Source organism: Rhinopithecus roxellana, chromosome 8 (assembly GCF_007565055.1).
Source record: "Rhinopithecus roxellana isolate Shanxi Qingling chromosome 8, ASM756505v1, whole genome shotgun sequence".
NCBI classification, from domain to species: Eukaryota; Metazoa; Chordata; class Mammalia; order Primates; family Cercopithecidae; genus Rhinopithecus; species Rhinopithecus roxellana.
In genome coordinates, this window is record NC_044556.1 from 37,693,992 (window position 1) to 37,717,174 (window position 23,183).

The 23,183-nt window shown below is 41.9% G+C and overlaps 1 protein-coding gene across 4 annotated transcripts in view; it reads right to left on the bottom strand.

Annotated features, from left to right (window-relative positions):
* Positions 1-23,183, bottom strand: part of NGF (nerve growth factor) — a 50,910-nt gene that overhangs the window by 6,213 nt on the left and 21,514 nt on the right. For 2 of the 4 annotated variants that reach the window (XM_010371946.1, XM_030936353.1), the window contains exon 2: positions 954-1,077. The exons of 1 other annotated variant lie outside the window; for it this stretch is intronic. The gene's annotated coding sequence lies outside the window, so the exon portion shown is untranslated. Of the gene's footprint in view, positions 1-953; positions 1,078-14,715; positions 14,776-23,183 lie in introns of those variants that run through there. One more of the 4 variants, XM_030936352.1, reaches the window with a different exon arrangement.

Genomic DNA, 23,183 nt, shown 5'->3' on the forward strand with positions numbered 1-23,183 from the left:
AGGCCTGAAGCCATATGCACACTGTAACTGATAGGTGCTGGGATGAGTTTACTCATCCCCCAACATCGAAATGAAAATTCCATTCAACAGATTATAAGTTTTACCTTCCTGATGCCACAAATCCAGATATTAAGGAATATTTAGATATTGAATTGTTTCATATCTGCTTTGTTGGGTTTCTGGGCATCATGTAGACTTGATCCAAAAGCACTTAAAATGCCCATGATAGAAACATGCAACCAGAAAGCACTAGCAGGTACCGGCACCTGTGGGGTCATTGGGCTCTTGGAGGGCAGGTGTACTGGATACATGAATGGGAACCAAACCAACTGATCTGAATTCTTAGAGACATACTTTGACATGAACGAGCTGAGATAATAATAATTATTTATTGGGTATAATTTTCTAATTAACCATTACACAAACCTGGGAGGTTGGCCACATCATTCCTATTTTAACAATGAGAAGCCAGAGACGTAGTAAGATTAAGTAATTGCATCACAGGTACACACCAAACAGAAATGGAACTCAGAGCCAGACCTCCTGTGTGCAGATCTGGAACTCTTCCACACCCCTCCACTCCACTAGCCAAGGGCACAAAGAGTGGCTACGAACCTTCCATTTCACAAGTTCCCTGCTCAGTCGGACCAGAGAGTTGTGTGGAAGGTCTGATTGACACCGTCTATTCGAGGTCCTGTGTTTGGTGACTTTAGACCCTTGATGCAGCTCAGACTCCTGATATGTCCCTGGGGGCCATGGGGCCAACGGCACAAAAGATTTCCTCTCCTGGGCTAGGCAGGCTGCATTTGCTGCATCACTGAGAGCTTCTCCAAGCCCTTGCTGCTCAGCAGTTCAATCTGACTTGCCCTCTCAGGTTCTGTCACTTGGGACCCCTGCTTCTGGCAGCTGCAGAGGCAGGACCTTGGCAAGGCCAAGGCCCCTTAGGCACTTACCTCAGTGTGGCCAGGATAGAAAGCTGCTCCCTTGGTAAAACTGTTATTGGGTCCGGACGCTGAGCTGAGCTTGGGTCCAGCATGCCATCCAGCCCCTTGGACTGCACGACCACTGACCAAAACTCTGTGGAGGGGGAGAGCTGGCATTAGACTGGTACCTCACCACATTTCCTGTGCCCTACACAGTGGGGAGGCATGTGCCAATAGGACAAATTACATTTCCTTGAGTTCTGGGATTTTACCAGCATCAAGGCCCAGGAAGGAGCTAGAATCTGGCTACCAAAATTTACCGGGGCCTGGCCTCTCATGGTCCTGTAGTGGCACCTGCCTCTCACTCTTGCGCCATACCTTTTGGTTTCAGCCTGGACACCGTCCATGGCTGATCTTGCACCTAGTGCAGGTGTTTCTAGACACATGCCAAAGTCTTGCCCTAGCAGATCCCTAATCTGGCATCAAAATGGAAATTGTTCAGTACCTTACACGTGCAGACATAGTAGATCCAACTCTGAACCAGCCTAAAACACATTATACAGATGCAAAATCCCTGACAATCCAGAGCAAGTTGGTGCTTTGATAAAAATGCAGATGAGTAATGGTGACAAATAAGACAGACTGATGATTTGAGAGACAGTGTGGAGCTCTCACAGAATGAGACAGAAATCTCAGAGTACCACAATGAAAGGCAGGTTTTAGGATTGGAAGCTATGGAGCTGATACAATTTTAAAAAATCAATTTTAGGCTGTAGTTTCTAGAAACAATGTAAGTTTTCTATTCTCTCACCTCTATAACCTAATCTATGTAGGCGATTCATTCATTCACAATATTTTCTGGGCACCGACTATGTGCCAAGCACTGTTTCTGGTGTTGAGCAGGAGTAAATAAGACAAACAAGGCCTCTGCTCTCAGGGGTCTTACAGTCTTGCGTAAATAAGCAAGATATCTCCAGATTCGTTATATGCCATGAAGGCAATTACAGGGTCTGATGATAGAGGGCAACTGCAGGAGGTATCGAGGGGCTACTGTAGATGGGACATTCAGCGAGGAGTTCTCTGAGGAGATGGCCTTCAAGCTGAGACCTGGAGGTTGAGAAGGAATGAGGGAGAGAACATTCCAGGCAGCAGGAACAAGTGCAAAGGCCCTGAGATAGAAACAAGACAAAGGTTCTGAGCATGAAGGAATGAGATCTAGAAAATGAGCTGGAGAGCCAGAAAGAGCCAGGTCTACAGAGACACAGCAAGGAGTTATGGTTTTATCCTCAGGACATTAGGAAGGGAGTGGAGGGCTTTGAACAGGAGGGTGATATTTATGGATAAATGAATGAATGATTATGTCTATGACAGAATTTGTTGTAGGGTGGAGAAACCCTCCCAATAAAGTTCTAGAATGACATCTTAACCTTCCTGTCCATATTCTCTTTTCAACTCCAAAAAATTCCTCTCCCTGTGATATCTTTGTCCAGCGTGGATCCCCACCACATATCTTCATCCAACTCCCTCTCAGCTTGTGCTATGAAAGCAAATGTCAGAGAAGCCACCACGGCTCCCCAAACTCCAACCACGAAGAGGAGCTGGAGAACAGGGGAGGTAGCAAGGGCCTCTGAAGTGGTCTTCAAGCCACTAGAAATCATGAAATTAAGCCCTGGGATGTCTCCATTCTTCTTCCTTTCCCATCCTGCTCAAAATAGTCTTCTTGTCCCAGAAAGAACCAGAAAAACCTTTCAATACTCAGTTGGGATTGAAGGCTAGTGATGAAAATGCGTACTCAGACACTCTTTAAAAGGTTACATTCTGTGATGAAGAACATTTTCATGCTCTCCCAGGGTTGGACTTAGCATGGGAGAGGGAGAATGGCATGTCCCCAGGGTAAGAGGTGGACATTATCTGGTCCCATTAGTCATGGGAAGACGGTTTCATCTAGTCCATAAACCCTTCATCTGGGTGTTTGGCTAAACCTGAAAGGTTGCAGGCTGGAACCCACACACCTGCATTCTGATTCAGTTCACTCTGAGCTTTCTCCTCTATAGAAGGAGATTCAGTTCATCTCTGAGCTTTCTCCTCTATAGGATGAGAAGCTGGCACAGACGAGAGCTAAGGTCCCCTTTGGCTCTGATCATCTGAGATTCCATGACTTTGAATGTTTTCCAGGCTGCATTGTTACTAGATGCTTAAGTAGTGCTTTCTCTCACCCCAAAATTGGGATTCATTTATTTCATTGATTAAACACTTAAACTTACAGGTCCTGTGCTGGCCACTGTGTTAGGTGTCAGGTGCTAGGGATACAAAGAAGAATAAGACATAATACTTAACTTCCTAGAACAAGTAATCTAGAGATAGGAAAAGGCATGCATATAAACAAACATTTAAAGTACAGTGCGATAAGTATGATGTATATGTGACATGATATGGAAACACAGTGGAAGGAGAAATTGGTTTTATCTGGCCAGACTGGTTAGAGACATATTCATAGAGGAGGTAACATCTGAGCAGGGTTCTTAAGGATGAATAAGAGCTCATTAGGGAAGAAGGGAAGGAAAAGTCCCAGAGTTCAAGAACTGGGTGGAGGTCCACCATGGCATTGCGAGAGGAGTAGGGGAGAGGAGAGGAGTATAGAATGGGCCTTACACATCAGGAGGTGCTAATAGACTTGCAGTACCCTTCTGGGGCCTGCCCACCGAACTTCTTCCTATAGGACACAAAAAGCCTCCGCTTTTAATCAGTGGAGCAACCAGAGAAGGAATAGTGACTTTCTCTGGAAATATTCTGGATATTCCACTACAAGCTAGGATGGCCTCCAATCTGGATGACTAGAAGAAGAGGGAAGTTTGGTTTAAATAAAAAATTCCACAATTCCTAGGAAGATCTGCATTCTTAGGGTGTCTACTGTAAGCCAACCACAATAGATTCCCTGGCCCTGTATCTGCAATTTCTGGACCAAGTCACCCTGGTGCATGCCAGGGCCAGGGTCTCCTGCCAATCTCATCTGGATATCTGATTGCTATATTTGAAATTGTGTCCAGCATTTCCTATGCCTTTGGCCTTGTCTTATTCTGTGTTGATATAAGCAGTTTACTACTGCAGAGAGAAATTCTCTGTCCACAATAATGAAACTCTAAAAGATTTTTGTAGATATTGTTGTCATTGTTTTTAGTCTCATGCTAATGAAGGTTGAGGCTCTAAAATTAAATCCAATTTAAATATTACAAATTGCTAATGCAAGGCATTGGGACAAACAACCCAAATGCATATCTATTTTTAAAACCCTGTCTGTTTTCATAGAGTAATCACTTAAACAGAAATCAGCTCTCACACTTTTGATAAATGCATGGAAATAAATCCCACCTCATTTCAAGATCATATTCTGTTCCTTCTTACAGGGCACAAAGGAATCCTAATAAAGTCTGGTGTACCTCTTCTAGAACTTGTCCTGTCCTGGGTTTTATGCTATGAAGCAGTGGTTCTCAAAGTGTGATTCCATAGTAGTATTGTAGTAATCTCTTAGAACACGTTAGAAATGCAAATTCTTGGGTTTTACCACAAACCTACTGAATCAGAAACTCTGGGAATGAAACACAGCAATCTGTGGTTTAACCAACCCTGCAGGTGATTCTGATAGTTACATAAGTTTAAGAACCATTGCTTTAGGGCTTCCACCTTGTTCCTCCTCATGGGGTGAAGGATCCAGTGCAAAGACGAAGCACCAACCCAGAGCCTGTCCGCTGCTGTAGACCACCCGCTTGAATGTAACTTTCCATACAACAGTCAAAGGTATGTTGTGGGCTTCTTCCCTCTTCTGGACTATACTCCTAGGACTTATCTCAGAACCCAATGTCCAACCAACCCTGAGCCTGGTAGAGCTAGGGGAGAGAGGGCTCTTCTTAAGACCCCTGAGGTTAATCGATAATATTTTGGTCAATTTCTCTGGTGATGCCTATTATTGAACATTATTAAGGCCATTACCAAGCGCATCAAATCATCTCAAAATGGCCAAAGTTGATTTTTTCCCCCCAAAAGAGCTCTTAGTCAGCAAACTTCATGGTTGTATTCCATACTAGAAAAGATTTCAGATTCCTTTTCCCATTGTGGACAGACTCCAAGTAAGGACTAACAGAGAGAGGGGAGGATTAAGGGGAATAGTTACAGCCTATAGCAATCGCACCAACAATCATTCTTATACCCTCAACAACATGTGCTTAATCTAAGACATTCCTAGTGAGTTTCCCTACTCACCGAGCTTTCCTGGGCAGAAATTAGGAGAAAGGGGACTGCAGTCGCCCTGACATCTTTGATGTAGTGCAAGCTGCTCTTGGGACTAGCCATTGCTTTGGAGCACATGGGAGGAGTGGTCCCAGAGGTCTTTTTGGCCAAGTGTCCCCAAATCTTTAGTATTCAAAATTTCAGCACATGGTCCTTGGACTTAATAATAGTCCAACCCACTATTTGGTAATAGCCAAATTGATCACTACATCAAAGATGCCAGGGCAGCTTCAGCCCCCCTTCTCCTAGTTTCCACCAAGGAGAGCTCTGTGAGTAGGGAAACTCACTAGGAATGTCTTACATTAAGGACATGTTGTTGAGGAAATAAGAATAATTGTTGATGTGACTGCTGTGATCTTCCTGGCTGTAGCCATTACCCTCCATTCTCCCCTCCCTCTATTAGTCCTTACCCTGAGTCTGTCCACAATGGGAAAAGGAATTTGAAATCTTTTCTAGTATGAAATGTAATATGAGGTTTGCTGACAAGGAGCTCTTTTTTGAGGGAAAAATCAACTTTGGCCATTTTAAGATGATTTGATGTGTTTTAACTATCCAGTGGTTTTGGCACATCCAATAGGAAATTAATACCAAGGACTTAGGAAGACATTAAGATTCAGTGAAATTGCTGTTATTTTTGATGAAAAGTTTCAATGCTGACAATTCTAAAGTGCCCTGGCACATTTTCCTGAAAGAAAAATGGTCCTATGGTTCTTTGGGAAATTTGTGGGTAAATTACAAAACCCTTTCTAGCACTTCCCCGGAGAGTCAGACAGCTGTAGGTAGGAAGAAGTTGTGGTTGACTGACCTCAGCTTCAGAATCAAAGGGCACTTGCTATGAATGAGAGTGGCTTTCTACTGTGTGTGGTGAAACACAGTCCGCATGTTTACCTGACTGGAGGAATTCATGAGCTATATGACGGCCCACACCCCAGGGAGGTTTTCAAAGTGTGAGTAATTACAACAACATTAATGTGGTAGAAGATAAGACATCTAAACACATAGCAGCCTTCCGTTACAGAGTTGAGGGCAGAATATTTTTGCAAGAATGTATGGCTAAATAATCGTCCTTGTAGTATAGCCCATCAGCTTAGTAATACTAGTAATATATCTATAATCTATATCTGAGTGCCAAAAACAATCCAATAATTTTTTAAACTTTTCTGAGATCCTAAGAAAACATCTCCTTGGTTCCAACTGGCTAATCCTCAAACCACACACAAAAAACTCTATTTCAGCGATGCTTTTGGCCTTTCCCTGGTCCGTTGTTCCCATACTTGGGACTAATAGCAGACAGTGGTAGTGGGAGCAACGACTCTCAGGTTGGTTGCAGTCAAGGTTCGCATATAATTATAACAGCACCTATGGAGTCTCCAGGCTACTGCAGACCTTGAATGACCACCTAGGATTGAACACACGAAGGAAAACAAAACGGTGCCAGTGAATGTTAACTCAGATCCAAGCCCTTTATTCTACTTGCTTTATAGGATTAAATGTCCTCGGGTCTTCTTGAGCTAGCCTTTTCCTCTCAGTGTGTGGTATGTTTTCTAAGCAATAGGTCAAGAAATGTTACAACACATAAGTCTATAATGCGATTCAGATGTAACTTCAGAAATTAAGACAAGGTAAAGATTCATAGCCCTGAAAAAGACCAGGAACTATACTGGCTTAACTGACACATGGGATTCTGGTGCTTTAAAAAAGGCAGGCAGTCCATCCTTCAATTAAGGAGGGATAAGGGATGAGTCATGGGACTTGAATGTAAGGATTCAAGTAAAATGCCACCCTTACTCATTAAAGTGTCCATTAGATGAGGCCATTTCTGTTTGAGCAGCTGGACTTCAGTTTCACTGCAAAAATCACTGCACCTCAACCAACCTGCATCCAAGAAAACGTGGATCACAAGCAGTCAGCACCAAACACCTCCCAAGGGAAACTGAGTCCGAGGACACATCAGATACCGTCCCACTCCACACCACTCTGGAGTGACAGCTGCCATCGTGTCTTGAGCTCCCTTGCTCTTCTGCACTGACATTTCCTGGCTTGTCTGTTGACTTCACATCCAGAAAATCTGACTCAAGGCATGAAAGAGATAACTCAGCCCAGCTTTGCCCAGGCATGCAGCACATGCAAATCCTAGGTAACCTGAGGCGAAGATAAGAACTGGAAATGAAGAATTTACTTCCATGTGTGTGTTTGTCAGGGGGCTTTGTGCTGTTTTAGCTACTTCCTGTGCATGGCTTTAACTATCTTAGTCCCATATGGGCTCCTATTATACAGTAACACATATGACTTATGGGGAATGCTGGAATACCATCAGGGTGGTTAACTCTAATGAAGGGCTATTTGACAGGGATTTTTGAGCTTAGGTTAAGGAGTTTCATCTAGCTCTTTCATTATCTCGGGAGGAAAGGTCAAGAGAGATGAAAACCTGCTGTCCTTTCTAAAGTCACTTGCTTCTCATATAATTATATTTCAGAATATTCCCAGTCTTCTAGTGTTTCTTCTTTTAAGGTTTATTTGATAATGACAACATGAACAAAATAAAAACTCTGCATTGGGGAAATTTACTCCGGAGCTAACGAGAGACCCACAGAGAGTATCTGTCTCTAGAGACCCAGAACATTGTGGGTAATTAGAAATTCCAGAGATGAGGGCAGACAGTTTTCCTTCTCAATCACCACACTTCTCAATCTTCAGCAAGAGACTTAACCTCTCTGCCCCTCAACATCTTCTCTCAAAAATCAGAACAATTACACCCTCCATATTGGGTTATTGAGAGGGTTAAATTGAATAAGCATTTAGCCCAGTGCCTGGGCTAGTTGGTGCTACATAAGTATCAGCTACTCTTATTAATATCATTAAAGACATTTGGCCAGAATCAGGCAGCTAGTTAGTGGCAGATCTGGGTGCAGAAGAGAAAGTGATGCCTCCTGTTCATCCCATGCCCCCACCTGGCCCTCTCTGGCAGGAAGAAATCGCCACTTTGTGTCCCAGTTGTGATTGGAATGGTTGGCCAGGCACATGCTCAGTGGAACCGAGCAATTGTAGACTGCTCAGCCTGCAGCTGTGGGGCGATTATCTGCAATCATTTGCCAACAAAGATGCTGAGTAACAAACTGAAACATTTGTTTTTGAAATGATCCATTTTCTTCAGCCATGTCGCAGTCAGAGGGAGGAAGCTGCTCCAGCTATGGCTGTGTTCGTCTGAGCGCTGCGATGTTTAGCTGTCACTAAAACTTGCCAGGCACTGTAAAGTTAATAGCATCTTTTCTTAAGTAATTGCTGCCTTGCAGGAAAAGTGAATCACAAGGAGAATACAACATGGAAGATATCCTCATGATCAAATTTATACTTGGTTATCCAGGGATTTGGGACAAGTTTAGGCATCTGCTGGATTAACTTCTTGAGGTCTTAAGTGTATTTCTATCTGTGGGGCTGTCCCAGTGTAGGCACTTAATGAATGTTTATTGAACGGAATTGAAGACTCTTCCCACAGCTGCGCCAGTTTATTCAACCCAAGTAAATCATTATTTCATGTTATACTGGGAAATAATAAGTGGTCCCAATTCGCCTTCTTGGATAACTGGGCAAGCCTCCCTTTCACTTTGGCTATTTAGTGTTTTATTTAAGAAGGAGAGTGCCACATTGGTGGCCTGACAGGTGGGCCTCAGAGGACCTAAGAATCTAAGACCCTCGTTCCACCTTCTTTATGAGCACTAAAAATGCACACAGGTGTTGTGCAAAACAAACACCCTCCTTACTTCCAGCTTGTTCATTTTTCTTGTCTAGAATTTCCTTGGAGAAGGCTATGCTCCAACCCAGCCGCTGGTTATGTTGTGCAATCCACTGGGATGGCAATCACCTCATTGTTTAGTTACAACCCATGAAAAGATGAAAAAAAGAAAGAAAAAACACAGTACACATACAGAATGAGGGTGGAGACTGCACGATGATAATGAAAACCATTTGTTAGCATTTCACTTCTCTCTTTGTGAATCAGCCGAGTTTCTGGCACCAGGCCTCTGTCTGTAAAGGAAGCTGCACCTCGAAGGCCCTCCAGGGACTCTTTCTGCCTTGTCTGCTCTAGAGAGTGTCGCCTTTTGTCCCCAGGAAGGTGGGCGCTAGACTGACTGCCCCAGCTCCCTCTGTGCTGCAGCCACCAGGACTGGCTCCAGCTCTCACCTTTTGTCCCAGGGCCATGTACCTATCCTGTGTGGTTGCACACTGACAGTTACTTTTAAGCTCTGCCAAAACCACAGTTTGGTCTCATGCGTGTGAGGATGCTTTTCCCCTTTTTCATCTCCCTGTATTGTGTCCCCTCATCTGTGTCCAGTACTTTCAGCCCTGCTTTCTTTTTGGCTATTTCAACTTTTCCTTCTTTCCACAGACCTGATTCCTGTATTCTCAAAATAAGGATTCAAACTTTGGAGGAATAAAAAGCAAAAATAAATTAAAATTTAAGAAGTAAAACGAAAAACCTCAACAAACAAACACCAAAAATTTCACAACCAGTAGAACACTGTGTATCTGCCTGAGCATATATGTTTTGCCTGCATTGTCCCAAACAGAGGAAAAACTTCAAAAGGCACATGTGATGGTTATGGGCAGAGACAGGTACCAATGCTCTTTGTGCACCTGTATTCATTAAGTCCCAGGACTTAAGTGCTTTCCCTCTCTGCCCACTTCTGAAATCTATCACAGCATTTAGATAGGTCAAGTATAGAATTTAGATCCATAAAGCATGGCAGCATTATCTTCAACAACCACCACTACCCCTAACACCATCACTGCCTCCACTTCTTCCATTACCATCACTACCATCACCTCCTCCAACACCATCATCACTACTACTTTCTCCATCACCATCACCACTATTACCTCCTCCATCATTATCACCACCACCATCTTCCCCAACACTTCCTCACCACCAACATCCTATCGCCACCACCAGCTTTACCACTTCCAACATTTTGCCATGATTACCACCACCACCATCAACACTGCCATTAACATTACTACCATCGTCACCATCCCCATCACCTCTAAAGGGTTAAAGAACTTTGGAGTCATGGAAGTTTGACCAGTGTTCTCCAAGACTTCCTCATAGGCCATAAATAGAATCACCAGAGGCAGAAGATAGCTGAGCCTTGAGGTCATTTAGTCTCTTCCAGAGTAATTAAATGAATTGTGTAGGTCCGTATAACCTCCAACTGACTGGTAAATAGAGTTAGATCTAGAAATCAATATTCCTGATTCTCCATATATTTCATTATACTATTTTCTAGCACTGATTCTGGGGCTGTTTTTTCCTTTCTTTCTCCTGAGATTCTTCTTTTCTTTTGTCAGCTTTGTATTTCCAATAATGTTGGTTATAACATTTTTCAGTTTAGACCTTGATAAATCTTAGAATTATCTCAAAAGAGCAATACCTGTAATGGTCACAAGAACATTTATATATAGATATGTGCACATACACACACAAGTATTTTTTACTTCTTCGAGATGTAGTTTTGCTGTGTCGTCCAGGCTGGACTGCAGTGGCATGATCTCAGTTCACTGAAACCTCCGCCTCCTGGGTTCAAGCAATTCTCCTGCCTCAGCCTCCCAAGTAGCTGGGATTACAGGAGTACACTACCATGCCTGGCTGATTTTTTCTTTTTCTTTTTTTGTACTTTCAGTAGAGATGAGGTTTCACCATGTTGGCCAGGCTGGTCTTGAACTGCTAACCTCAGGTGATCTGCCCACCTCAGCCTCCCAAAGTGCTGGGGTTACAAACATGAGCCACTGCACCTGGCCATATTTTTAAAAGCAGGTAAGGGATTATGTATCTTGGTCCTCCAAAATGAGAAAGGCTCTTCCATTTGCCTGATGCAATCTTTTAAATGTAGGTACACAATTTTTGCAGACCATGTTGAGTTTTTCCATTTCTTCACATCTGAAGACAAGTGGACTTTGTGCTTAGGCCTCTAAAAGAAGGGAGCACCCTCTCTGACCTCTCTTCTCAGCCTCCAGAAGGAGGCACTCCTCTGGCTAGTCCAATTCCATGATAGCAACGACTCCCACTTCTAAGAGAGGCATTCTGGGAGTTAAAGGCCAGGCCCTGAGCATGGCTGTCTCCTGGCCCTTCCACCCCAGCGGGAGAAGTGGCAGGACAGCTGTCTGAGGAGGATGCCTAGACAGCTTCTTTTTTCCTCAGTCACTGGTTCAGACTGAATGGGGAGCTCCTAGTGACTGCTGGGTCACTAGGGTGAGTATGCCAAAATTGTGAGTTTGAGTTTGGGTTTGTAGGAAGAAAAGGCAGGGATAGGATAGAAATCCCCAAGAGTCCTCTTTGGCCTACAGCTTAGGCCGTATTAGAAGTATTAATAAGGATAGAATGACCTATATTTTATGTGTGAAATTAAATGTAATATAATATTATTTGTTAAAATATGTTAATTACTCCATTAGCATAATCTGTGGGTTAGAAATGAATACAACTACTACCACTAAAAATCAATAACATGTATTATGTACCAGACACTATACTAAGCACTTTATATATATTTGTTTCCTTTTAAAATACTCATTAAAAATCTTTTGAGGTTAGTATTTGACAGATAAGGAAACTCTGTCAAACTTCATTTGACAGATGAGGAAACTTCACCTCAGTAGTACAGTGGGGAAGTAGAAGGTCACACTGTTGAGTGGGTGGCATGATGGACAAGAGCCCAGGTCCCTTGCTCTGTGGTTCACTCCTTTTCAACCCTACTCTGCACTGCTCACAACACTGATCAATTCAAGGGAGCAAGAGTTCTGTCCTCTGGGTTTTGCTCTGAGTGTCAATTTCCGCTTCCATGATATGGATAATGTATAGGTGGGATTCTGTGCATCTTCTATGCTTGAATATACCTAATTGCTTTTAAAAAAAATTAGCACACACTTTTGAGTTTGTAAAATACCTTGGCTTCTCTACTTATCTGTCATGACATTCTCTTTGTTTATACCCTTGAGGGAGCCCATACATCATACTCTCTCCTCACTGAAGTAATCTAACCAACAAGGAACAGATTTTGGAAGGACCCACTAATCTGATAGAAATGTAGCAATGAAAGATAGATGTTTAGACATGTGAAGTTGTTCCTTACTGAGAAATTTATAGAAATAGAGTGTGGCTATTCCATTTAATTTTACGTATTTTGGATAAGACTTACTCTTAATTCTGAGACTGTGAAGAAAAACTGCAGGCAAGACAGAAACTACTCACTCTGGGCTGAGGATGTGATTCTCTTAGTTGGCTTTTTGGGTGTGAAGACCAAGCCAGAGGCTGATGGAGCCAAGTGGAGACTGTTAATATTTCCATTCATGGACAGCAATAGCAAACCATCTCATACATTTACAGGAAAGCATCAAATATAATATCTTTGTTGAGCTTAATCAAAACCAGAGTAAAATTCCAGTCGACAAGAATAGAAACTTACCCTAATGATTTCATTTTTAGTCCAAAACATACAGTGTTTTCTCTGCTTGGTCTGTTTGTCACTTTCTAAAACAAGAAATTACTGAGCAAAGACTTTGGTTTGAGGGACGAGTGGAAAGCAATAAACATTGAGCAGAAATGCAAAGAGATCAAATGTCAAGAGTCCTTGGTGGATGAACATTCAGAAGTGGGTTCAATTTGTGAATTGTTGACTTTATTTCCCAGAATTCATGTGAGTTGCTCAATCAGGATTCAATTGTCCAGGCTATATGCTCTCAGCAGTGAGTCCTTCATATAACAGAAGTAAATCATAAGGCAAAAAAAGAGGAGGTTGAGTTACCATCAGCGGTATGTTGTTTGTTTGTTTGTTTGTTTTAGGCAAGACATTTGCTTTCATTGTTAGCAGGTGAAATGGCCTTTTTCTAGAATAATAAAAATCTCACACTACGAAAAACATAGCCAGAAGAGAAAGAACTATCTTCTGATTTGCCATAGAGAGTTGGGTCGATAGCTTAATATTAGGAATTACGTTGCTGTGTACACAGCAAATTGGTGGTTTTCATTGCAAGCACTGGGTGAAACTCTGGAAGTTGCTCTAGCCCACCAGCCCATTGCCTCTAGAAACTCTCTTTAAAAGAGATAAAGCCACCATCTTCTTTTAGCTTCTCAAGAATAGTGAGTATGATGGTGCAAATTAGAGGAAGGCTCTTCATCAGTGAACAATGGCTGTCACCTACAGGGTAGCAGTGACATTTTGGCAGGCACATCAGAAGAGCACAACATGGCCATTAATTATGCAGTTTGGTCCTGTCACCACTGGGCACTATGGGATATCTGACAATGTTGGTACTGATGATTGATGGCCCTGGCCCTGGTGCTGGATCTGCTGATTCCAGTTAGGAGCCATCCTGGGGCTAAGCCCAGGTCAGGGACAGAGGGAGAAATGGCTGTCTCATTTCCCATCAGCTTGGAGCTTGTTGAATGTGGTGGCATGAATGGATGAATCCTGAACAGATGGAATGAGATCACCCCAACACCTATAGGCACTGGAACAAACTAAGTGAGCTGGGATTTGTCTTACCCTTCGGAAACCTGATGTTATTGTAGAGGAAAACTGAAATAGTAGAAAGAGAACATTGGAGCTATAGTGGGACGCAATTGAGAGAGGAGGGGAGTAAGAGAATGAGAGCGAAGAGTAAATGAGAAGAGGGGGAAGCAGGAAAGCAATAGAGGGGAGTGGAGAAAGCAAAGGAGGGTGTGGAGGGAGATCCAAAGGGCAAAGGAGCAATGCCAGCAAGAGAGAGAGAAGCTGGGAGAAAGATCAGAGAGACAGAGACTGAGGAAAGACTTTGAAGATAATCTCAACCTCAGCTCTGGTGAGGAGGAAGAAATCACTGCACAAATCACAAGCAGACTTATAGTACTCAGCTTGTGCTGGTGAGATGTGATTCCTGAATTTCCCTAGAGAAAAAGTCCAAGGAATAGGTAATCACAGCCATTTTATAATACGCAACAACTCTACCGAAAGAACCTAAATTTCATTGAACCGGCTTCTGGTAATCTTACAAGATTATGCATGATGATATTTCAGTTTAGAGTCTATTAGAATATGATTTCTGCTGGAAAAATTTCAAATATAAGCCCAAACCCAATGATAACATTGCCTTGGCAGAATGAAACAGTGATTTCATCTCATAGGTTAGGATAAGGCCATATCCAAGGGCTCACAGCATCTTCAACACAAAAGTCCTTCACTGCAGGGCCACTGGGCTGGGCATGCCAGACTGTCTCTTAAAATAAATGAGATTGTATGACCTCACCATTATCAGATTCAGAGAAAATGCCTTGGAAAAGAAATTGTGAGTAGAAAGGACACAAGGACAACATCAGGGGAATTGGGGTTTCCCATTGATGCTTGGATCCAGCTGGAGTTAGTTACAGTGTAAACTGTTTAATCACATCCTCTGTCATTAATAAAACCCCAAACCAAATACAGAGATAGATGATGATGTACTTGGATTTCACATTGAGTTTGCATCATTGCTTTACCAGGTGCCATCCATAAATCTGGGATGCAGGCTGCTGGAGCTGGGGCTGCAGAGAGGCTGTCTCAGGGATGTGCTTCCACCATTCCTCTGTGCCACTGCCATGCCCCTGTCACTGCTGTGCAGTTGGTCAGTGAACAGGTTGATGAAGGCTATAGGCTTTGCCCAAGACCCACAGTCATTCTCTTCCCAGAGTGGCAAGGTGTTAAAGGCAAACCAGGAAGGTGAGGCACCTGAAAAACCACACCATAACAAAAATGGGTTGGATGAAGTAGGGATGTTAGAACTTCAGGAAGGCTTTCACAGGGAGTCTGAGAAGAGCTGCTCTCCATCATTCCAGGAAACACAATGGGCAGAACTGGAAGAGAGGCAAGCGTTACTTCAACATGAGGTTTCTAAAGATATTCAACTAAAGAAATGGGCTGCCAGTTGTGGTGGAATTCCCTGTTATGAGCAGTGTCCAATTCAGTATGAATGACTGTCATGGCCTTTTGTTATAAGAGCATTAAACTTGTGTAGATTCAGTTATATGTAATCAGAAAAAAAAAAAAAGAAGGAGAGAAAAAGGAAGCAATGAAAGAGGTAAAGAAGAAAGGAAGGAAGGGAGGAAAGAAGACAGAAAGTGAGAGAAAGAAAGAGTGAAAATGATGAACCACTTAAATAGTAAGGGTGATTCTTAGTGTCATTCCACAAATGACTATGTGAGGCTGAGATCTGAATATACCATTCTTCAGTCAGAGTTGCTTCCCATTCAACTTTCATTCTGCATGATATTGGTGTTAAAGATTGGTGTTTTTAAAACAATATAGCCCCTTGTAAGCCAACTACTTTGTCTTGTGCTCAACCCAAGAAAGAGCAACTAGTTCTCACTGGAGGAATAACTAGCTGGTTGAACTTATTGAGAGACACTAATGGTTCTCCAACACGGGTCCTTCCTCAGGGATTTTCAAAGGTAAAGTCAGTTACAGTTCAAAGGCCTTTCAGACATTGATTTTAGAATGCAGTCCCTGTATGTGATCAGTTAGGCTCCATTTAACAGGAATGCTAGACAGTCCTATTGGCAAGGAGGGAAGATAAGTGATCTTTAGCAGAATGAGTGGAGAAGGCTACTGGGATACCTGAAGCAATCAGGTAGCCTTTGAGCCATCCTTTGCACTCTAGTAAGACCCCTTTGTTATGCCTTAGAGCAGTCATACCTGCTCATTTAGGAAGCCAGGACTTGATAATATTATAATAAAACTAATTTTAGATAGATACATATATTAAAGACAGACACAGGGGAATAAAGACTAGAAGGAAATATAATATGTGTTGGCAGTAGTTGAATTACGAGATTATGGGTGATTTTTGTTTTATTCTTTATACTGTTCTATATTTTGTAAATATTTTGAAATAAACTATGAATAGCTTTTTAAATATTTATTGTACTTTAAATTCTGGGATACATATGCAGAATGGCAGTTTTGTTACCTAGGTATACATGCCATGGTGGTTTGCTGCACCCATCAATCTGTCACCTACATTAAGTATTTCTCCTAATGCTATACCTCCTCTAGCCCCGGACTCCCCAAAAGGCCCCAGTGTGTGATGTTCCCCTCCCTGTGTCCATGTGTCCTTCTTGTTCAACTCCCACTTATGAGTGAGAACATCAGTGATAGACTAAACAAAGAAAATGTGGCACATATACACCATGGAATACTATGCACCCATAAAAAAGGATGTGTTCATGTTCCTTTGCAGGGACATGGATAAAGCTGGAAACCATCATTCTAGGCAAACTATGAATAGCTTTTGTAAACAGAATCATGTATTTTAAAATAATTTGACAATATTATACTTAAAACTGTAGAAATGCCCATAGTTTTTAACCTACTAATCTTACTTTTGAGGTTTTATCCTAGGAAAACGTCCTGAGAGGGAAAAAGCTATATTTATGACTTTTTTCCTGCTACTAAATTATTTATAATTGCAAAGTCAGAAACCAAGTGTTCCTCAAAAAAGGGATAATTAATTAGTTGCTTTATGGAAAATCTTCTGCAAGAATTTCTATGCAGTCATCAAATGTGAAAACTGTGAAGACAGTAAGAATCAGGGACAATGCTGGGATCTAGTGCAGTATGGGGGCAAAACAGGTTGAGAAGAATATGTGTGAAATTGTTGCAGCCAAGGGAAATCACATGTGTGTGGGAATCAGGCCTGGAAGTAAATATGTAAAATGAAAACAGTTGTATTGAGTGCTACAACTTTGGGTGATCTCCTTCTTCTCTTTCCCATTTTCCAAATGGCTGGTAATGTTGTTATAATGCCTTTATAATGAACATAAGGTCCATAAGTCCTTCCATGTGTCCTTTCTGTAAATCCTTCAGGTTTAGGACTACACCAGATACATTTCCATGTTACTGTTCCCACCATGGTGCCGAGCCTGGGCCTTTTCAGGGGCAATGGCTCCAGTCAGTGTTGCTGAGAAAGAAACCTGGTCTATTGGATGGCTTGGGGGTGTCGGTAAGAAACATGGTCAGCCTGTGAGCAGTCCCTGTGTTTGGTCAAGTTACAGTCTTACCATGTTGGACAGAGAATAAGAAGTTGATAAATTAGTCCAATGTGTGTGGACATATTCCCTGTAAGTGGAAGCTCTTGGGCATGAAATGCTAAGGGTTGAGAACTCAGATTCTCCTTTATTTATTGTTGACTTAGGCTGTTCTATTCTCCAAAGCTTGTATAAGGTTTGTATATATGACACTTTTGATTATTTGTGCCATGGAAAGAAAAATAGGAAAGAATCCACCAAGCATATATGTTGGTTGTGTTTATCCCAGGCACTGGGGCAAGGGGTGTGGGGTGTGGGGAAGGGGTCATGGGAGGAGTAACAGGCGGGGTGGGGGGAGGAGGAAGGGGAACACAAATATTTCATACATGCCTGGTACTTGCCAGGCATTACACTAGAAGCTTTTCAGTGTATAGGTCACTTATGCTTGAGACCACATGCAAAGTAGGTACTCTATTTTGGGCAAACAAGGGAATTGAGACTCTGAGAGGCTAGATAACTTGTCCCAAGCCAGACAGGCTAGAAAGAAGACAGATTTATCTAGTTCCAAAGCACAATAAGCATTGATTTTCATTCTCTGGGAACATACTAACCGATACTCCACTAAATTGAAAATTCACTTACCATTAGTCTTAAAACTGACTTTAGTCACCAGGGGTTCTTTTATCATCAGTGGCTCTCAACCAGGAGAGACTTCTCCCACTCCCACTCCTCCCACAAGGGACATTTGGCAATGTCTAGAGCCATCTTTGGTAAGGGGGTAGGAGGGGTGCCACTGGCATCCAGTGGGTAGAGGCTAAGGATGATGCACACTTGCCATAATGCACAGGTCTGCCTCCCACAGCACAGAATCGTCTGGCCCAATATGCCAGCAGTACAGAGGTTGGGAAATCCTGCCGTATCATAATAAAGCCTAATGTAATTTATTCTCACTAAATTCACTTCCTTGTTCACTTATGAAATTAAATTTCTGTGGCTCTGAATAATTCTCAAATACATAAAGCATCAGAGGTGATGTTTGTTTACTGAGTATACTATTAGGAGCCACTCATCATATGTAAATCAAATAAACGTGCATAAGATCTGGATGACAATGCCAAGTTTAAATCTGAAATTTATGAAGGGAAGTTACAGTGAAATTGCCAGCAAGAAATTAACAACTCCCCAAGTGTTACCAATTGTGGCTAACCCTAATCTGTATTAAATTCTACAATGAATAGCTAAATGTTCACTTGATTTCCAGGATTCCCATATGTAAAATCAGAACTTGACTGTTCTCTGATTACAAGGTCAAATCACTAAATTTTAAGTTAACACTTAAGTTGTGTCCATAAGTAGCGAGTAAATTGCTTTAGTTTGCTGTTGCTTGTCTATTTGGTGGGGCAGCATGCATTACTTTTGTGACTTTTGTGGCATTAAGACATCTCTTGGTAAACTAGAGCTAATGAATTATTCAATGCTTTTGTGGTTCACCATAGTTTTGTAGGCACAAGATTGTGCCAGTATTTGAAAATGACTCTTAGAACTGCAAAATTGAAAAGGACTCAAGTGATTATCTAGTTTTGTCCTCAATCAGTCAATCAGCCAGTATTCACTGGATGACCTACTATGTGTCCAATCCCATGCCAGGTACCACAGAGGATACTAGACAAGTATAAGGCATGAGCTTTGCTTTTAAGTAATAAACAATATAGCGGAAGAGACACGACAAAGGCACAGGAAATATTTAGTGAACAACTTGGGATATAAATTGTGCTGTACATACGGTCAGCAATGAAGGGGTTCACAGAAGCCTGTATCACATGAAAATGTTGATATTTATGTACATTTTTGTCTTTTGCTTAACCCTGACAGATACCAGAGTTGCTGGAGCTTAGCACTTTCTTCTTATTTGCCTTGGGGTCTAGGTAGAGAGCCTGGCCTGTACAAGCCAACTAACAAAATGTCTACTTAATAGGTGAATGAATGATCCCAATAGGAAATAGATCTTAACCTTGACCTTGAAGTCACAGAAATGTTTAAACCAGTGTTTCTCAACCCTGGAATGTCAAAAGGCGTTAGTAAAAAGAAGGTTCCATGGTCAAACATATTTGGGAACTGTTGGATTAGAAACAGCTTTCTTTACTCAGAGCTCTCCATATGCATTGGGAATCTCTAAGATTTCATTTGAGGTCATACTTATTTCACCATGGAAACATTTTTTACTGAGGATTTGGTAGCATTTATTTGAATCAATATACTAAAAATTTATTGAGAATAATCTAAACCATCCAAAGGAAATGGCATTTTAAGTTGACCAATGTTTTGAAAATCGGTATAATAGAGCCCATAAAACTGTGGTTTGGGAATTTTCTAGAGAGAGGAAAAAGAAAGTTCTGTCCCTCTAAGCCAGTCTTGTGTGAAGGAAAGACCTGAATACTTTTGATGTCTCACGTAGTAGCTTTCATAAGTGGCTGTTTTGCAGCTCTGGTTTAGAGAGTACTGCTTTGGTCTGTTGTAATGGTTTGAGCCTTGGATGCACGTCTTTGGAAAACTTTGGATGAGTCTTTTCTTAATATTCCCAAGGGGTTTGTACTTTATTTTTTAAATGTCTTTTGCCTTGAACTGCTCAATTGGGCTTGATGAATTCTCAGCAGGCTGCTGGCCCAGACCCTTAGATGAACTGGGACAGCTGCTGTTTGTTTTTTTGTAAATCCGCACTTGCTTTAATTTTGGAGGTTTCCTGGCATAGTTTACAATGACAAGGATCACTTAGGGGCAACAACCCACTAAAAAGGTAAAAGCGAAATACTCATCATATTAAGTTTCTTTATTAAAAGCTTTTTCCTTTTTCCTTTAATAAATATTTGAAATGCAGAATTGTTTGTTTGTTTGTTTCCTGATCAGCTTTTGAAACAAATCTTCTGGATACTAAAGAGTTTTTAGTAAAAGGCAAAGCAGTTTAAAAATAATTGATAGTGACCTGGGGAGTTGAGTAACATTCTATTGCCATGAGGATAAAATATAAGCAGACAGTGACATATTTTGTGAATTATTTCTATTTAAACATTTGAGCCTGAGGAAACAATTGAGGGCAGAGCTAAATCCATTTTTGCAAGTAGCTTTGATTTTAAGATAAATTTGTAAAATAGTTCCTAGTACATTGTGTCATGTTCTAGCCCCACTTATAACCCTGAAATTTGTACAACTTGGCTGCACCTGAACTCCTTCCAAAGAAGCTAGTTATTAAAAAGACCACATTATAGCACAGCCTATACCAGGACTTCAGGGTGCGGGTCCTGGGGGTGGCATGGTGGAAGACCCCAGTCCATTACCTTAAACAAATGGACATGATTCCAAAGTCAAGGAACAAAGTGGTTTGATTCTGTAGAAGTGTAGCAGAAACAAACAGGAGCAAAAATCTTGGTGTGTCTGACTCGCTGTAGTTTGTCTACATGGTTCTGTGGCCAACACATGGCATACCCTTCCCCTCCAAGGCGGACTCTGTGACCTCGTGGCTCGGATCCAATCGGCCCTTTTGTTGCTCTCCCCAGAGCTTGGCTTTGCATGTTCAGGCCTGGCAAAGGGTTGCTGCTAACAGCTCTGACTGGGACTGCACCTCCCTGTTTTCCCCATCACACAAAGCTCTTTGTGCGGCTCCTTCTTCCCAGAGCTGCTGCCTAAGTTGTAATGAAACATTGGGACTATCTCTCAGAAAAATTAACAAACCCTTTGGGCGTGCTTCTTGTAGATGATATGAACTGGATTTAAGTCACAAAATCTGTGGCTAGTGCTTGGTAATTGCTCAACTTAATTCAACACACACGTAATGAGCACCTGTTCTGTGCAGGTGCACCATGCCTGGAACTGCAGGAATTACAGGTGAAGAAGACCAGTCTAATAGGGGGAATAGATAAGCACACAAACAACTAAGCTAAAATAGAGAATGAAAGTTTATTGTTGACTCGCTTGTTTGGCAACTAGATATTGAGCAACTACTATGCACCAAAACACTATTCTAGATACTGGGGATATAGTCGTGAACAGAACAGAAAAATTCTTGCTCTCAGGGAGCTTAAACTCTCATAAAGGTGGACAGAAGACAAAGAACAAATTACCAGGAAATGTCCGTTGGTGATAAGTGCTGGAAGAAATAAAGCACAGTAAGTGTTTTGGAATTATAAGTTGAAGCGCTAGTTTGGTCAGGAAAGGTCTTTCTGATGAGGCAATGTTTACAAAGAGACCTGAATGAAGTGTGGGAGAAAGCTATGCAGAAATGTGGGAAGGACATTTGAGGCAGTGTATGGCCAGTGTGAGGTCCTGAGGCAAGAACCTGCTTGGCTGAAAACAGCAAACCTGCCCCTGTGGCTGCGGCAGTGTTAGGAGATGACAGCTGAGGGGCAACTGGAACTAGCTTTTGTAGGGCTTTATGGACCCTGGGGAGTTTGAACTTTATTTCTAAGGAGATTAGAAGCGATTAGAAGATTTTTAGCAGAAAACAATATGACTGGATATATTTTAAGAGGAGCACTCTGGCAGAGCACACACAATGGGGACCAAGAAAAGAAACTGGAAGATCAGTTAAGGCAGTTCCTGCAATTATCCAGGTGGGAGGTGATGGTCTGGGGCCTCATGGCAATGTAAGGGAGGAGAGAAGACAATGTAAGTGGGATACGTTGGAGGAATAGGGTCAAAAGGACTTCCTGATGGACTGTGATGTGCAGGAGTGAGGGAACAGGGGGATAGAGGATGACGCCAAGCTTTTTGGCACCCAGCTGAAAGGACATGATTTACTGAGATGGAGAACACTGAATGAGGAGCAGGATTGAAGGCAGAATCAAGAGTTTAGGTTTGAAAGTGTCAAATTTGAGATACCTATATACTGAGATAGCTATATTTGAGATACCTTTTATGGACATATGCATGGAAAATTGGAATAGGCAGTTGATATAGACATGTAGAGTTAGGGGAGAAGTCAAGAGCTATACATGTATGTTTGGTAAATATGTAGCATTGGGACTTGTCTGGCATAGGGAGTCTGGCGAATGAACTCGCTGAGGTTCATTACGTGATTCGGCTTCTGACTCTCATTCTCCTGTCGAGGAAGTTAAACAAATTTCCCCTTTCTAAGACCCCCTCTTCCCCTGCTGTAACTTTCCTTGTCAGTCTCTTGAACCTTCCTGAAGGGATCCTGTCTTAGTTGACTTCCTGTCTCTTAGATTGTCAAGTATACACCTGGCACATCAGCAGATTAAGCAAACCATTTATCATGTACCTACTATGCATCCAGGGCTATGCTATGCACTGTGTGATATCACAATGTAGTAAAAGGCACTAGCAGGAGTCAATGTCATTATATATCATTATATATCAACCAGAGAGACCATCTGTCAAAGTGAAAAGAGGAGCGGTCAAGGCCCTAGAGTCTTGTCTTTGCTGCTCTGTGACATGGGGAAGTCATCACCCATCTGGGCTCAATCTCACTATCTGTAAAATGACCCAGACTGGTTATCTCTAAGTTCTCTTCTAGTCCTAAACTCCTGCCACACCAAATTAAGCATTCATTACCTCTAGGTCTGGCTGAGAAGAGATCTAAGAGCCAATGCAGGCTGGAGGACTTGAGTGGGGGCCCTGGATATTTGTTCCTCACTCACATCTATTCAGAAAATAAGCCAATTGATATCTCCTTGTTGATTGTCCACTTGTTTTTTTGCAGAAATTGGTGTCATCTTTAAAAGAAAAATGACAATTATATAGCTAATGATAGCTATAATTTCTTATGTATCTTGTATAGTCAGGTATTGTGGTATATATTTTAAATGGATGATCTCACTTAATGCTCATAATAGTCCTATGAATAGAGCTGTTTAATTTTTGCACAGAGGAGGAAACTGAAGCTATATATGTATGTTTGCTTATGTAAATATCCAAAATCAGCCAACAAAATC